Source organism: Bos javanicus, chromosome 5, assembly GCF_032452875.1.
Source record: "Bos javanicus breed banteng chromosome 5, ARS-OSU_banteng_1.0, whole genome shotgun sequence".
Classification (NCBI taxonomy): Eukaryota; Metazoa; Chordata; class Mammalia; order Artiodactyla; family Bovidae; genus Bos; species Bos javanicus.
The window spans coordinates 118,155,929-118,173,917 of NC_083872.1; positions in this window are offsets into that span (position 1 = coordinate 118,155,929).

Genomic DNA, 17,989 nt, shown 5'->3' on the forward strand with positions numbered 1-17,989 from the left:
TATAATTTCCTCCCGTTTCCACTAAAGAGAATGTAAAATATTATTGTTATGTACGAGCTCGTGTTTGACCGCGAGGGTGGTGATGATGTTGAGAATGATGAGAATGATCACAGTGATAATAATACTGCAGATCTGTGATTAGGGGCCTCGCTTAGCTTTCTGAAAATTGGTCTACATCCCAACTGTTTTCTCCTGATCCTGGCTGGGTGGGGAAGTGTCCCTGTCTACACACCTCTGGTTAATTGAGTGTTGTCAGGTGCCGTACCCTCTGATAGGTCCATTGCATGCATTGTTTCTGCTCCTCGATCAGAGGACAGGAGGATCCTCCTTTCCCAGGGAGAAAACGCAGCCTCAGCGATGGAGGGAGACGTGTCCTGCAGCTGGTGGTGAGCCTCTGAGTCCGGAGCAGCTCGACCACAGCCTGACTGTCCTCCTGCAGCACAAAAAAGGTTCAGGGACGGCTATGTGTTCTGTACAGAACAGATCCCGTGGTGAGTGTACAGAGTCAAGGGGTGGGATGGGACTAAAGGACCCCTCCCACACCCCAAGCTGTTCACTTTGCCAGGAAGGCTCTCATCCTTTGTTCAGGGCCAACACCTGCCCCTCTGTGAAGCTCCATCACAAAGTCCAGGTCCTCTGAAAGTCCCCACTGCTTCCATGGGTGGAATTAATCCCTCTGAAGGAAATCAGTCCTGAAGGAAATCAACCCTGAATATTCACTGGAAGGACTGATGCTGAAGGTGAAGCTCCAGTACTTTGGCCACCTGATGCTAAGAACTGACTCATTGGGAAAGACCTTGATGCTGGGAAAGATTAAAGGCGGGAGAAGGGGACGACAGAGGATGCGATGGTTGGCTGGCATCACTGACTCAACGGACATGAGTTTGAGCAAGCTCCAAGAGATGGTGAAGGACAGGGGAGCCTGGTGTGCTGCAGACCATGGGGTCGCAGAGAGCTGGACATGACTTAGTGACTGAACAGCAATGACAGCATTCTGGCCCACTTCACCACATGGATGCTCTGCTCCCCTCTGGGCACAGCTGTGGGGTGCCAGGTGGGCTCTGTGTTTGTCCCTGTCCTGCTCCATCAGCATCGTGAGAGGTGTTTCCCACCCCCAGACCCCACCAGGGACTCATGGAAAGTCGATGCTACAGAAGTCTCTTGGATGACTGAATGCATGGATGCGTGGAGAGGCAGGTGAAATCTGCAGGGAGGTTAGATGCCGGGCCATGGAGTCCTGTCTGTACTCGGCAGGCCATGGAGAGCAACATGAGGCTTAGGGCAGTGCAGGGAGTTGGATTTTGGGAAGGTTTGCAGGATAATTGGGAATGACTTATTGATGCAAAAGGGCATCAATAAGGTGCCTTGAATCTTCTGGAAGGCCCAGGGATGAGCGTTGAGCTACGCTCCCCTATTGTCATCCCCCCAACTTGATCCCAGCCCCTGGTCAGGCAGGGAGGCGTGGGGGTGACCCCCTGAAGTGAACGCTAGCTGGATTCTGGACACTTACCTAGGAGGTGGAGCCTGGTCTTTTTATTGAGGGGTGCTGCCAGGCGATGCAATGGGAAGATGATCAGCTCTGCTGTCCAAGGCCATGGCTTCCGGTCCTGTGCCCAGCTGGCTCTGTCCCTCCTGGGCACAGGTTTGAACACACCCCATCATGGACTCTGCCCCCTCCTCTAGAGTTGGTTGGGACTCACTGGGGGCAATGAATGTCGAGAACAATAGCGCTAGTAAATGGGAAGGAGTATTATTCATAGCCATCATTATTAATTATAAATGTGTAGGAGTCATTCCTTTCTCCTACCCTTGAGTCCTCTGCACAATGGCCAAGAAAACTGACAGCTGAATGAATACTTAAATCATCTCACAGCTTCTCCTCCCTCTGAACCCTGAGATGCAGCTTTCCTCATCCTGGGTTGTCCCCAACCTCAGCACTCCTGGGCATTCACCTGCCGTCGCCCCTGGCGTGGAGGAGAGGTGATACCTGGAGGAGCCCTCTGGCTGTAAGTCTTTGTCCTCCTCCTCCCTGGATTGAATTAGCAGCAGGCCAGTACCATGCAGAGCTGACTATCAAATCCAAATGCTCATAGAGGGTTAAAGAGTACTGACCCTTTGAAAGCAACAATGCATCCGGAGAACAGTAACCTCCTTCTCTAGGACATAACTACCCTTTACTCAAGTGGCCACTAATTGACTCCTTGACAAACAGTGTCTGTGACTGTTGCATGTGGGTTCCTCGATAGAGCTGGGCATCTGGGCTTCCTGGCAAAATAAACTCTCATCCTCTCTCCTGCATGTGCAGATAAAGTGCTTTTATTTGAAGAGAGAAGATCAAGAGAAGCTCATGTTCCTTTTGAGCTCAGTCCATATTGCAGGGCCCTGAACATCCTGCTCTGAGCTCTGAGAGGCTTAGCGTGACCAGTCCTCTGGTGGACATTGGTCTGGGCTGGAGGCTGCTGTGTGGCTGCTCGCTGAACGGTGGTGACTGATCCCCACCGTGGTCTCTGTCAGAGCCACTCAGGATGTCCAGGGGTGTTTGGCCACTCACGTTCACCCCACATTCTTGAAGGCTGTGGGCAGTCTGAAATTTACAGAAGCGTTGATTGGAGAGGAACTCTCCCCCTTTCCTGATAATTACCTCCTCCTTCTCCTCTGTCTCCTTCTTTTTTTCCTCCATCTCCTCTTTCTCTTTCTTCCTCCATCACCTCCATTATATCCTCCCCCTCTTCTTTCTTCATCTTCTTCATCAATTCCATCTCCTCCTCCTTCTCCCCATCCATCTTCATCACCTTCATCTTCTCCATCACCTCTTCCTCTTCATCCTTTTTTCCTTCATCTTCTTCATCAATTCCATCTCCTCCTCCTCTTTCACTTCATCCTTCTTCATCACTTTCATCTCCTCCTCCTTTCTTTCTTTCTCCTCCTCCTTCATTTCTTTATCACTCTTTATCCCCTCCAGCTTCTCCTTCTCATCTTTATCATCACCTTTCTTTCTTCTTCATATCTTCCTCTAGTCTCTTCTTACTCTGGTAATGCACACTAGGATATTTTAATAAAATAGTTTTTAATTCATTTACTCAAGCTGGCAAGCCTAGTATTATAAGGAAGATGCTGGAGTCTGGTGCTGGGTGTTGAGTAGTGATGAGAGATTGTTTTGAAAAAAACTCTTTCTAGAGTGATATTGGTCTGAGATGGCCCAAGAAACCCCAAGATGCCAAGTCTTGAGAGATGTGTGGTCCCCAGAAGATATCTGTGGTCCTGCGGTCCTCAGTTACCTTAACCACAGAACCCATCTAGACTTCAGCCTCCTCTGGAGTGAACCTTGGCTCCAAGATCAGGTTCTGACTCAGAATGCTCCGACTCTAGCCTGCACTCCCATCAGAGCTCTGCCCTCACGTCCAGCCTCAGACCCAGCCAAGGATGGATCATCACTCTTTGAAGGTCCTTCACCTTGGCTGCCTTGCTGTCTCTCAACCCAGGAGAGAGCAAATCCATCAGCTCCCACCCATCAAGAGAAAACTATGTTAAGGCAGCTAGAAGTTAGGTCAGTGGCAACAGGAAGGGCTGAGAGGCAAAGAGGAAAGGGATATACCCTTCTGAAGTGGGCAGAGCTGTTCTGTGGCAGGCGGATCGGTCTCTTGTGGCCTCAGAGAACCAAAACAAAACCAAGGTGGATTTTGTCTTAATGGAGGTGTTTCAGGAAGACGGACCCCTTCCAGGGCCTGAGAATGGGCTCTCGTCTAATACTCAGAAATGAATTGCCTGAGGAGACACATGTGTTGACAAAGCAAGGGACTTAATTGGAAAGAGCACCCAGCTTCACTCACTTCACTGGGAGTCGGGGGCAGGAGATCAGTAGGGTGCGGGAACCCAGGAGAACTGCTCTGCCACATGGCTTGCCGTCTCGGGTTTTATGGTGATGGGATTAGTTTCCGGGTGGTCTTTGGCCAATCATTCTGACTCAGGGTCCCTGCAGGTGGTTGCACGCATTGCTCAGTCAAGATGAGTCCTGGCGAGAAGGATTTTGGGCAGTGGTCGGACACGTGGTGTCTCCTTTTGACCTTTCCTGAGCTCTTCTGGTTGGTGGCGGCTTATTAGGTCCATGTTCCTTACTAGGACCTCCTGTCATAAAATAACTCACGCAAATGGTTACTATGGTGCCTGGCCAGGGTGGGCGGCTGCAGTCAGTGTGCTTCCCCTAACAGAGGGACCAGTTTTCTACCTCTTAGGGTTATTGACTGAAAATTTTGCACAATCTGAAAGTTGAGAATTATGTTTATTTGGCTGACATTCTTAGAACTTAAGCCCAGAAGACAGCTCAGATCAGTCTGAGGAATGGCTCTGAAGAGGCCAGGGAGGAGTCAGTATATACAGGGGGTTTTGCAACAAAAACCAGATAGTCTGAACATCAAAAGATTATTGCTAATTAAAGAAAACCAGACAACTCAAGTTAAGGATTATAGTGCTTTCTATACATAGGACAATGCAAGAGTCTGGGCTCATTGAAATCTTTCCTTTAGTGTGCACCTCAGCCATGTGGCAACCCACTCCAGTGTTCTTGCCTGGAGAATCCCAGAGACGGGGGAGCCTGGTGGGCTGCCGTCTATGGGGTTGCACAGAGTCAGACACGACTGAAGTGACTTAGCAGCAGCAGCAGCAACCACGTGGGGCCAGCATCCTGTGCTTTTCCATCCTGAATCCCTTCAGGGGCATCCTTAAGGGCAGTGGTAGTGGCAGATGGCTGCAACAGCCTCTGTTTACTGATACGGTGGGCAACATTTTTCATACACAGAGTTAACTTTATGTGGAAAGTTAAAGTAAAAATTAATCATAATACTGGTTATAAAATAGTAAGGCGGACTTTATTCAAGGTAGGGGGCTAGTCCAATGGGGTTCTGAGATTGGGTAGGACTGGAGAAGTTTTAACCTAAGGGGACATGCATATTCATGAGGAGGCTGAAGCACAGGAGAGTTCAACATGGAACTGGGGCCAAGGTCCACAGAGCCCAGGCTTTGACTGATTGACGTCAGGAGGGCTGACATCATCTTTCCATCCTCCAACTGGGAGGGAGCCTTAGTTCCTGCAGAACACAAAGATATGTTGTTACGTACATCCGCTGGGGACTCAGGGCTGTGCCCCAGGCCCGCCCTGTTGTTTCCTGACTGTTCCCCTTGTGTTTCTCTGTTCCTTCACTTCCGTTAAGACAACTGGTTAGTGAGACCTGTTTAAGGGCAAGCACTGTGGCCACGCTTGTAGAGGTCCAAATGGCTTTGGCCAAAAATGGCTTCTATTACATCAAGAAAGCCACACCTGGTTCTCTTTCTCTGGGGACCTCCTCCCCTATCTACTTACAAAGTGACTGTGGCCAGGCAAGAGAAATAGCTATAACAAAGATAACCAATCAGTCGTGAGGATTCCTAATTCTGATTCAAAGGTGAAGATCAGCCTGCAGGTACAAACTCCCTCCTGTACTCAACCCCCAGACCAGCTGGAGTGTAAGGAATGTGATGCCGACCTTCGCTGACCTTTATGACTTCTCTCAACTGGGTGCCTGCATTTCGCCAGCTGCAGTGACTTCTGCCTCATTTTAATGCTAAAACTTCTCCCTCAAGAATGGCCATCATTTTGAACGTGGGACAAATGTTGGAGCATGTTGTCTAGAAGCCCACCCTTATGTAGAAGGTCACGCTGGCCCTTTCGTGAGACGCATGAACCCTTAGCTCTAAACTCCGCCCATCTTGCTGGGGAGGCAGTGTTTTGAGAACTAACTCCCTGTCTTGATGCAGAACAGGTCCCTGTGGGACTCCAGGGTGTGGAGGCCTTCCTGTCCCCCATTCTTTAAGGCTCCTCCTATACGTTTAGGATTTCCCCAGTGGCTCAGTTGGTAAAGACTCTGCCTACAATGTGGGAGACCCGGGTTCAATCCCTGGGTCAGGAAGATCCCCATAGAAGGAAATGGCAACCCACTCCAGTATTCTCTCCTGGAAAATCCCATGGACAGAGGAGCCTGGTGGGCTACAGTCCATGGGGTTTCAAAGAGTTGGACTCCATTGAGCGACTTCACTCACTCACTCCATATAGGCAGGCCTCTGGCCTCCATGACCTTTTACTCCAAAGGGTAGAATAGTTGCTAATCAAAGGAGAAGTGGTGAAAACACCTGAGGCAGAGGCTCCTCAAAACTAGGAGACCACCTAGGACCCTGCACATAGCCTAATCTTGTCAGAAACTCCACCTTTTTGAAACTACAGAAAAAAGAATGCAAAACTATTACTGACTTGATCCTTATCATACACTCCCGCCTGACTCTAACCTTTCCCTACTCACCATGGGGGGCGGGGCACAGTTCTTGAGGCACGAACCTACTGTGTTCCCCCTTTACCTGGCAAAATACTAAAGCCTCTCTTTCTTTCTCCTCCATAACTCTGTCTCCGTATTTCTGTTTGGCATTGATGCAGAGAAAGCCAAGATTTGGGTAACAGTTTCTTGACTTGTTACAAGTAATATACTCTTCTGCTTTGATAGAAAGTACTTGGGGGGCTCCTGGCTGTGCACCCTGAATGGCAGGCTCATTGGTGCCGGTGAGATGATCAAACATCCAGGGCAGAGGGGACTGTCTACACGGACTTGGCAGAATTCCACCCAAAACTGGACAATGCACAGAGGCACACAGAGCCAAGGAGTCAGGGCCTGCTTGGGAAGAGTTCAGAGGAGTCTGATGGAAGTTTGGTCCCAGAGAGACTCAGTCAGGAGTGGGGTGATCTGACGCATTGGTGGGCTCCCCACGCCAGGGCAGAGGCTAGAGGGCCCTGGGTGCTTTGACCATGTGACCTCTGCATCTGCATTAAAACTGAAACTTTGTGCATCTGAAATGAAATGGAGACCAACTTGAGCCCAAAGGCAGGCTCAGAAATTCTGCAAGCAGCCTCATTATCGAATGACTTGACTTCTAATCTCATACCCGCAATGCAAATGGGCCTCCGGAAGCTGGTTATCGGGAAAAATCTAATTTAATTTCACTGTCTGATGAAGATGATGTCTAGATGGGCTTTATATTCTCGCCTGGCTTTATTGAACGTACGTTAATGTTAAGTGTCTTTGAATATTACACTTCCAGGTACTTTCTGGGACTGCTCCCCGCCATGAGGCTCAAATCTGAATGTTAACAGCAAGGCCCGTTCTCAGGACTCCAGAGCAGCTCTGACACCTCAGTTAAGTCCCTTTAGCTCCCTCAGATGCAGGGTTCTTACCAGAAAGATCAGGAAAATAACTGGCTGCTTTGCAGGCTTGCCTACAAGCTGAATATAACTGCAGCTTCTAGACACAGATAAGAGGGGGATTACTGTCCAATTTTCATGTCTGGGGAAACCATGATCCATATCCTTGGCATCAGGGCCAAAGCATTGCATGCCGCAGTGACTGATCAAAGGTTTGTGGACAGACACTTCCACACCTTAAAATGAGTTCTCCTGGGTCCTGGAATATGACAGATTGTTTGAGGGGAGAACTTGGAGGCTACTTAGAAGCACAGCAGTGTAGTATAAACTTTGAGAATAGTATTTGCGTAGTCACTCACTGTTATGTTGCTGTTGTTGTTCAGTCACTAAGTTGCGTCCAACTCTTTGTGACCCCATGGACTACAGCATGCCAGGCCTCCCTGTCCTTCACTGTCTCCCGGAGTTTGCTCAAACTCATGTCCATTGAGTCGTTGATGCCATCCAACCAGCTCATCCTCTGTCGTCCCCTTCTCCTCCCGCTTTCAGTCTTTCCCAGCATCAGGGTCTCTTCCAATGAGTCAGATCTTCACACCAGATGGCCAAAGTATTGGAGCTTCAGCTTTAGTAACAGTTCTCCTACAAACCCACATTTATTATAAATGTGGATTTGTAGGAGATCAAACCAGACAATCCTAAAAGAAACCAGCCCTGAGTATTCATTGGAAGGACCGTTACTAAAGCTGAAGCTAAAGTGTACTGGACTTCCGTTCACTTGTCATCGTGTCTTCAGCCTGGCTGTGGCTCAGGAACCAGCTCTGGCTGCTCCTCCTCCTTCCACGCCAACCAGCCTGCTGAACGGCGTTGCTGACCATTACATCGTTTGGTCCCTACAGCATCACCTGACAGTCACAGGTGAGAGGGCTGAGAAAAGCACAGGTGATGCTTTGTGTGAGGGATGCTCTGCCCAAGGTCAAGGACAAGGTCAGATGGTAATAGAAGAGGACAGAACAGAAGGGCAGAGGGGTCTTGGGTTTTCTGACATAAAAGACCTGTGACTCGTGGTTGCCTGGGAGCTGCGTTTGTGGAGACAGTGACTGTTCTGTGCCAGGCGTCTCAGCCTGGAGCTGACGTCTGCCTGGACACAGCTCTGCTGTGGGGCCATCCTGGGCGCTGGAGGTGTGGAGCAGCTCCCCGGGCCTTCACCCGCTTGCCGCCTGTAGCGCCCCTCTCTGGTGGTCGCCCAGTATTACTGGATGTCCACCCCTCCCCATTGAAGGGGGCCGAAATTGACCTTGATTGAGAGCCACTGCTCTGTGACAACAGTTTTGCCAAACTCTTGTTTACAGAGATAGACTAGCTATAAGGTATGCATTTTAAAAGTATTAATAGGATAAAGGAAAAGGTCTTTATTTCATCCTTGATTTCCAGTTCTTCCCACAAAGACACCCATAGCTAACAGTTTCCTGCTTATAATTACAGAAGCAGTTTATGAATACACACACACACACACACACACACAGTCACTGCATTCTCTCTCTTAAGAAACATAAGCTTTTTTTGTATCTTCTTTCATGTAATGATGTCTTGGGAATTTTTTTTTAAATCAGTACATGAATAGAGGAGCAAAATCACGACAAAGAAGTGTTAAGAGTTTAACCTACCAAAAATGGAATTGAATATACTTAAAAGGCTTTTCAAGGGCTTCCCTAGTAGCTCAGAGGTAAAGATTCCTTCTGCCAATGCAGGGGACTCTGATTTGGTCCTTGGGTCGAGAAGATTCACTGGAGAAGGGAATGACAGCCCACTCCAGTACTCTTCTCTGGGAAACCCCATGGACAAAGGAGACTTGCTGGCTACATCCATGGGGTCCCCGAGTCCAGCTCTCTGGTGGTTCAGTGGTTAAGAATCTTCCATCTAACATAGGCGACATGGGTTCAATTCCTGGTCAGGGAACTAGGATTATTATTATCATGGTTGATGATAATTACCTCCTATTATATGATCATAACTCTTATACTTATTTTGGTCTTAAAACAATTCTTAACAGAACTGAACAGAGTCAGTTCTTATGTCAACCCTTTTGCTATGGTTTCTTTCCTTTCTCACAAGAATTATATTCCTTGAATCTTTGAATATTCAAAAATATTTGTCTCTTGCTAAGACATTTGAGTGGAGAAGGCAATGGCACCCCACTCCAGTACTCTTGCCTGGAAAATCCCATGGATGGAGGAGCCTGGTAGGCTGCAGTCCATGGAGTCGCTAAGAGTCGGACACTTCTTGTGAGCGACTTCACTTTCACTTTTCACTTTCGTGCATTGGAGAAGGAAATGGCAACCCACTCCAGTGTTCTTGCCTAGGGAATCCCAGGGATGGGGGAGCCTGGTGGGCTGTCGTCCATGGGGTCACACAGAGTTGGACAAGACTGAAGCGACTTAGCAAGATATTTGAGTGAAAGTCTAGTTGAGGAAACAGAAAGTCTTTGAAGACTGGAGGCATACTTTCTTAATCTCCTGGAACTGAATCATGGTTTTGGACGAGGCCAAGGCTATTTAGAATTGTTTTCTGTTACAAACATCTTGATACAGTTTCCCATGTGTTCAAAGGCTTCTCTGTGATTCTCAGACTCCAGTAATTTCACTAGGCTGTGTCTTGGCGTTGATTGTCCTCTCGTTTCCTTTTCTCTTGTGCAATGGTGAGGCTTTGCTCTTTAGAATCAGTGTTTCTTTTACTTTGTAAAAATTTTCTTGAATTATGTCTAGATCTCTTTTGTTTGGGTCTGTTGATTAGGGACACCGATTATGGTTCTGTAAGATCTCTTTTATTCCTCATATTTATGAGTTCCTCTTTAATCATCTTAAATTCTTTGCTCAGTTCAGTTTTATTTCATTTTTTCCTCTCAGTCATGTCCTGCGTGTGCCTTTTTCCAGAGTGTCTTGCTTTTTCGAAAATTTTGCTTCCATGGTACCATTTGTTTGATCGGGGATATTAAGTTTTGTTTTCAACTCCTTCTCCAAGTTCTTCCAGCCGATGCCTGGTTCACCTCCTCAGGCTGTTGCTCCGCTTTCTTGCAGAGTCTCATAGCCCTGGTCCTGCTCTCCGTTGGTTTCATCAAGAGGGTCCCCTAGACTCCGGGCTGGCCCAGCTGGTGGCACCGTCTCCCCTGCAGCCTCCGTCCCCGTTGCTCTTCTCTTCCTCCCTTCCCCTCTCTGGGTCTGCATTCTGCTCGGGCTCAGTTTCCGTTGTGATGTCTGGTGCTACTTACGTGAGGTGAGCACCATTATGGGGTGATGCAGGCATCCTGATTCTCCTGGGACTTCCTGGTTTTTGCACAGAAAACCCCATGTTCCAAGATACCCTCATTCCTGGGCAGACTGGAAAGGTTGGTCAGGCTGGTGTTGAGTAGACTGTTCTTAATCAGCAGTTGTGTAGGGAGAGAGCCAGACTGTGTTCTGGGCCAGCCGGGGACCTTCCTGCTTCAGGGGAAAGCACTTCCCGTGTGAGGCTCTTCGCTTATGTGTGATTTGCAGGATAGGGAGAAAGGCAGGGAGTTTGGTCCTTTCTTAGGGACCCATGGGCTTCTAAGCCCCTTTCGTCCTTACCTGTGTCTCTCCTTCCTCTTCCTCAGAAGTTGGTGAACTTTCTCTCTTTTTTTGGTAGGAAAACTAGTTTTTTTAGCATCAGTCTTCCTTCCTAAATTAACAGCATCCATATGTTTTTCCAATACTTAAAATATGCCAGTTCTTACAACTCCAAAAGAGATTTTTCTTAAGATTTTGATATTTACTATGGTTTAAAATTTTTTTTTTTAGTGTAGCTCTAAAAATCCCTACTTCTCCCCAGTGAGTTGGCTGCCTCTGAGTGAACACGGGGAAAGACCAGCCAAGAGAGTGTTGGCACATTTAGAAAGCTTGGCTTTTGGTCTCTAAATTTCCCTCTGGTTCTAGCATTTTACAACCAAAGTGGGGATGACTTTACGATTCTACTTTTTTATGTGCATGAGGGGCCAGGGAAGCAGAAGACGGCCTGGGTGAAGGGTGGGGCGGTTGGCATGACGGTTCTGGCAGCTGAGTTATGGGGACAGGGTTACGGCGGGAGTGGCCATCCCATGGATGGTGATGGTGATATTGGTGAATCTGGCCTTGAGGGCGTCAAAGGTGATAGGGGTCAAATTCTAAAGCCTAACACGTGTCCTCGAGTTGCACTTTTTCTTGATGTTGTGGGTGCATGCTCAGTTGTGTCTGACTTTTTGCGATCCCATGGGTTGTAGCCTACCATGGACAGCTCCTCTGACCATGGGATTCTCCAGGCAAGAATACTGGAGTGGGTTGCCATTTCCTTCCCCAGGGGATCTTCCCGACCCAGGGATTGACCCCACATCTCCTGTGTCTCCTGCACTGGTAAGTGGATTCTTTACCACTGAGCCACCTAGGAAGCCCAAGTAGCTTTTTCTTGATGGAAACCCCAAAATGTGCAAAATGTTTTTCTAAGAGGTCACCAGCTATCTGGTGAAAAGTCTTCATTTGTAGCTGATAAAGGAAAGGACTCAAGAAAAGCCACCTCTGATGGAAGTGCAGTGGGTGCCCATGAAAAGGCTAAAGTAAGAACAGAATTCTGTGAAGACTGCACACTGTAAGTAGCCCTTCCATCGTCACAGGACACCGAGGGCTCTGTGTCACCTTCAGACGCCCTCATGTGGCTTCATCATCAGAAAGTGAAAAGTGAAGTGTTAGTCCGTCAGTCGTGTCTGACTCTTTGCCTCCCAATGGACTGTAGCACGTCAGGCTCCTCTGTCCATGAATTTCTCCAGGCAAGAATACTGGAGTGGGTAGCCATTCCCTTCTCCAGGGGAATCTTCCCAACTCAGGGGTCCAACCTGAGTCTCCTGCATTGGCAGGTGGATTCTTTACCATCTGAGCCACCAGGGAAGTTCAGAAGGGCTTCTATGTCACTCTGCTAACCAGCAGGCAGCCATGAACATCCTTTATAAATCAATGTGCAAAGCATGAAATATGAGATTGCCTGATTGACTGAAGCCATAAAACATATGATTGATCAGAGGAATGTTTGCAAATGCTTGATTAGCTTGTTTCCCTTCCATTCTGACCTGTGGAGATGAAGCACTTGAGGACAAACGCTGGCCACACAATGAGGTTTTCCTGACACCTTTGTTCTGGAAAACTTTGCCTCAAACATCCTGAAACCCAGATTCAGGTGTCATCTCTAGTACCTGCAGAGCAGCCCAACCATGGATAAACTGGGCTCCTACAAAATGTATGTATCCTAACCTAATGTGTGGAAAGGAAGATGATAGGAGCCATGTGATAGCACATGAGCATTGCCTACCAGAGCTGTCCAGAGTGTTTAGGGTAAATAAGGGCAACTACGTGAATAAGTGGACACTGTCTGCTTCTAGTGACCAGGAGAAAGATGAGAATAATTCAGCCAGTGCTGGCCTCGGCATTCACGGACGACCAAATCCAAGGGCTGCTTCCAGGACTGTTTATTGAACGTCCGTTTTGGACTAGGAATGATGCTGTAATGTTGTAGCCCCGCATTCTGGGAAACAAACTCACTCAGAAGGACAATGCAGATAGCAGAGTGCAGCTTATTACCCCGCCGGGCCCAAGGCAGAGTCTCCCCTTAGCCAAGGACCCCGACCAGTTTTTGTGAAAACCTTATATACCGTAAGTGTACATGCTCAAACCCCCGTCCCCAAATTCCCTGAAACTAGTCTAAACAAAGGAAAAGAAGGATACAATCTTAACCCGTGATTCATATGCCTTAAGCCTAGGTAGTTAACAGTGGACAATTATCAATAGGGCTGTGGACATACCCCAATAAGCATAATAGAATGTATGATTCTATTCAGTTACACAGATAATTAGGGTATTCTTTTAGACAATGGGGAGTCTAGGTACGAGCCCTGGGGCTCTTCCTTCCGGGGAGCCTGGTTTTCTAATTGGTAAGTCGTTTCCATAGATACTGGGCACATAGCTCAGAGTCCACAGTCTGGCCCAAGCTGGAGTCCTGCTTTCAAGAGGGAGCCTGTTCTGTCTGCGTCCTCCTTTGGTAAGAGATTCCTTCCTGATAGCAGTCCACCGAAGCCTGCAGTCCTGTGCTTAGATCTCCTGTGTGTCCTGCTTTCCAGAGGAGGAGACTGCAGCTGTGGTGTGTTTGGCTAAAGATTCTTAGTTCATAACGCATTTCAGGTTGTTGTTGCTAAGTCCTACTCGACTCTTGGCAATCTCGTGGACTGCAGCACGCCAGGTTCCTCTGTCCTTCACTGTCTCCCCAGCTTGGCTCAAATTCACATTTGTTGTGTTGTTGCTATTGGTTTTGGGGAGTCAGAGGGACTATTGGGAATCTATCTGTCAGGGTTTGAAAGGTTGTTGCTGAACCATGAAAGACTCCGGGATTCTCGGCCTCCGGAGGAGAAGAATTCAATCCGGGGCCAGGGACGAGGCTTGATCGCTCGGAGCTTTTGTGTAGTAAAGTTTTATTAAAGTATAAAAGAGGTAGAGGAAGCTTCTGACATAGACATCAGAAGGGAGCAGAAAGAGGGCCCCCCTGCTTGTCTGTAGCTGGATGTTATATAGCTAGGAGCAGGCTGCTAATTAGAGAAAGGAAATGTCTCAAAACTCAGAGAATGGCACCAGGCCCCTCACCCACAGCAGGCATTTTGAGATAATCTTGGCAGCAGGTGAGTCATCCCGGGCCATAAAACGATTGACATGAATGTTGAAGAAAGGCAGATTTCCATACAAGTATGTAGTTTCATTAACATGGATCAGGAGAACAGGGCATGAGTATAACACCGGTTTGTCAGGTGGGTTCTGAGCCTTGAGGCAGAACCAGCTTGAAGACAAGGCTAGGGTGAATACACAGCACATTCACATGGCTCCAGACAAACATTTCCATAAGAAAAGTGCATGGGTGAGCTCAAGGCTTGAGGAAAGTGAAGTGTTAAGTGTCTTAACACTTAAGTTAACACTTCAGTGTAAGAACCGGGTGTCATTATGGCAACACAGAATTTTAAGAGAAACCTCTTTTTAAATTTGTATCGAGAAGGGGAAAAAGTATAACACTAGTTTGTTTCCTCCTGCTGCTTAAGAGAGAGAGAAAAACCGTCTGACACTTGTAGCCTACTTCCTCCGTTTGGAGACCCCTGGCCTTCCTGCCTGTTACCGTCTCAGGCCGATTGAGGAAAACCAGCTGCTCGAGAAGGTTCAAGCAGGGTGTTGAAGTCAGGGAATCAGGTCTTCAAAGACATCTGGAGGGCTGGGGGCCCGGAGTTCAGGAGGAGAAACTGTTCTGTGGCCACAGTGCGCTGCACCAAAGCCACGTGCTGGGTCTCGGCTGCCCTCAGCACCTGGACCGAATTCACAGAAGCTCATCCTGAATCTGCGGTGGCTTTCAGTCGCCCGTCCATCCACACACCTGAATCCACCGAGGGAAGCACGGCATCTGCGTCTGCTTCTCACGTCTCACCTGAGCATCTCCCGCTGGTGGAGTCCTGGAAGCCTGCCGGAGGAGCAGGAGCCTGGTGGTGCAGGCAGAGAGTGTGTGGGTTCCAGCATACATAGAGGGAAACTTGGGAGCGTGGGGAGGGGCTGAGTGTCTACAGAAAGAGCCAGCACAGTGGGGGCCTGCTGGCCTCTGCACTGAGGAATCAGAGGCCAGGAGGTCATGGCTTAGTTTGCCAAGATGTCCCAAGGATTAAAACAATATGAAATTAAAGTCCCCGGTGTTGGGAAAGATTGAGGGCAGGAGCAGAAGAGGGCCTCAGAGGATGGGATGGCTGGATGGCATCACCGATGCAATGGACGTGAACTTGGCAAACTTTGGGAGATGGTGAAGGACAGGGAGGCCTGGCATGCTGCAGTCCATGGGCTGCAGTTGCAGAGTCAGACATGACTGAGCAACTGAACAACAGCAATGTGAAATTAAAAGAGGCTTTTTCCTTGGAAGGAAACCATGACAAACCTAAAGAGCAGAGACTTCACTTGCTGACAAAGGTCCATCTAGTCGAAGATATGGTTTTTCCGGTAGTTATACATGGATATCAGAGAAGGCAATGGCACCCCACTCCAGTACTTTTGCCTGGAAAATCCCATGGACGGAGGAGCCTGGTAGGCTGCAGTCCATGGGGTCACTAAGAGTCTGGCACGACAGAGAGACTTCACTTTCACTTTTCACTTTCATGCATTGAGAAGGAAATGGCAACCCACTCCAGTATTCTTGCCTGGAGAATCCCAGGGATGCGGGAGCCTGGTGGGCTGCCGTCTATGGGGTCTCACAGAGTCAGACATGACTGAAGCGACTTAGCATAGCATAGCATATATGGATATGACAGTTGGACTATAAAGAAGGCTGAGCGCCCAAGAATTGATGCTTTTGAACTGTGGTGTTGGAGAAGATTCTTGAGAGTCCCTTGGACTGCAAGGAGATCCAACCAGTCCATCCTAAAGGAAATCAGTCCTGAATGTTCATTGGAAGGACTGATGCTGAAGCTGAAGCTCCAATACTTTGGCTACCTGATCCGAAGAACTGACTCATTGGAAGAGAAGGGTCTTTTCTATTGGAAAAGAATGCTGGGAAAGAGTGAAGGCAAAAGGAGAAGGGGTAGCAGAGGATGAGATGGTTGGATGGAATCACCGACTCGATGGACAAGAGTTTGAGCAAAGCTATGGGGGTTAGTGGAGGACAGGGGAGCCTGGCGTGCAGCAGTTGAAGGGGATGTAAAAAATCTGAACGGCAGCAACAAATGAAGGTGTAGAAGCCTGCAAAGCCATATTGTGCATCGGCTCCTCATCATGACACTTGTGCCCCTTGAGAAAAGTCACACGTGGCCCCGGCGATCATCACTGTTGATGGCATCCCTTGTCGTCAGTGCCATCGTCATCACCAAGGTCGTCACCGTCACCAGCTGGCCTCCCGTGCACCAGTCTGCTCTGTGTCCTCTGGTTGCCTGGTCTTTAATCTTGAGAAGTCAGCGGTTGTGGATGGTGCTGTGACATCCACACAGATCATGCCTACTGGGGTGTCCACCCAGTCCCTGCTGCTGGGATGCAGATCGCCACAGCTGCTCCCCTCTGCTGGCGAATCGCCCTCAGGTGACAGAAGCCGCCTCCCAGGAGGCAGACTTGAGAGTGGGGTTCTGACCCTGACACCACTCTTGGGTCAGCTGGCAGCAAGGATCCCACCCTGGGAGGTGGGAGATCGTTAGTCCCTGGCGTGCGGGAGCCACCAGCTGCAACAGGTCTGCCTCTGTGAACAGGAATTCAGAGCAGGTGAAGGGTTTGCAGTGAGTCCTGCAACATCGCTGCCTCAGCTGGGCCCTGAGAGAGAAGGCACAGGACTCTAGGACTGGATGCGGTCTCTGGCCGCATCTTGCTCCTCTGGCCCCTTGGGTCTGCAGATATGGTTCAGACAGAGGAGGGCCCCCTGGGGAGCCCAACTCAGCAGCGGCCTTGCACACAGGATCACCAGATTAAACAAAGGAGCCCAATGACACTTGACTTCCTGACATGCAACGGTACCTATTTAGTATAAAAGGAGTCCCATGATCAAGAGGTGATAGTGAGTGTTGGTCAGTAGCAAGCAGGCCATTCCAGCATGACCACAGATCTCTCCTTTGATTTTTTCCCCCACGGGTCACTGTCCTGACTGTTCTGGAAGCTCTGCTTGCAGTAAGTGCTTCATTTTTAATAAACATGTGAAAATTAGTTTATTGTGGTAAGTGCTACTGTGCATGTGATCACCATCAATGGTAATTTTTTAAACGTTTTCTTTGTTAATTCTCACTTTTCCTGTGTTGTTGTTGCTGCTCAGTTGCTAAGTTGTGTCTGACTCTTTGTGACCCCGTGGACTGCAGCACACCGGGCTTCCCTGTCCTTCACTATCTCCCGGAGACTGCTCAAACTTGTGTACAAATCATCCTCCTTGTTCACAGTATAATTGATTTATTATCTTATTTTCTTGTTGGTTTTGAAGAGTACTTTATATATTGAAGCTATTTAACTTATTGTTAAGACATTTTATTTTTGCTGTATTTAAAACTGAATTCTGTTTATGTTAATTTTGTAGTAGTTTTTATCTCTATGCAGTTTAATACATACACTTTCTCTATGAATTTATTATTATTACTATTTGCTCTTAAAGATCTAGTTTACTTTGCTTTGAGATGAGATAAACTTTTTCCTGCATTTTACTCTAAGTTTCATGATTTTCTTTTTTTCCTATTAAACTCTTTAAGACATCTAAGTTTATTTTGGAATATGCTCTGAGGTGCGGGTTGGACCTTTTAAATATCTGAATGTTTACACATCACATTTTCTTGGCCATTCGTCAGATCAGCAACCTCCATCCCTTGAAATTCCGTATTTCCTTAGCTCTATTTCTGGAGATTTTATTTTCCTTTCTGTGCCTACCCTTGCCTCATCACCCTCTTGCTTTAACTGCTTTGAATAATAGTGCAGCTTCGTATTTGATGTGAGTCTCTCTTTTATTATTATTCTTTGTTGCGATAGGTTTGGGCCATCCTTAGCTATTTAGTTTTCTGGGTACGTCTGGGAGCCCCTCAAGTTTTAGAAGTGCTCTGTTGTGCTTCTGCTGGGAAGTCCATCACATGCACAAATGAGCTTGGGGAGAGTCTTGCAGAGGCCGGGTCAGGAGGCTTTGCCGCTGTTTGTAGAATGTGTCTGGGCTTGGCTCGGCTGCCAGGAGGCTGCTGGGGCGGTGAGACCCCTTCTTCTCTCTTCCGGGACCAGC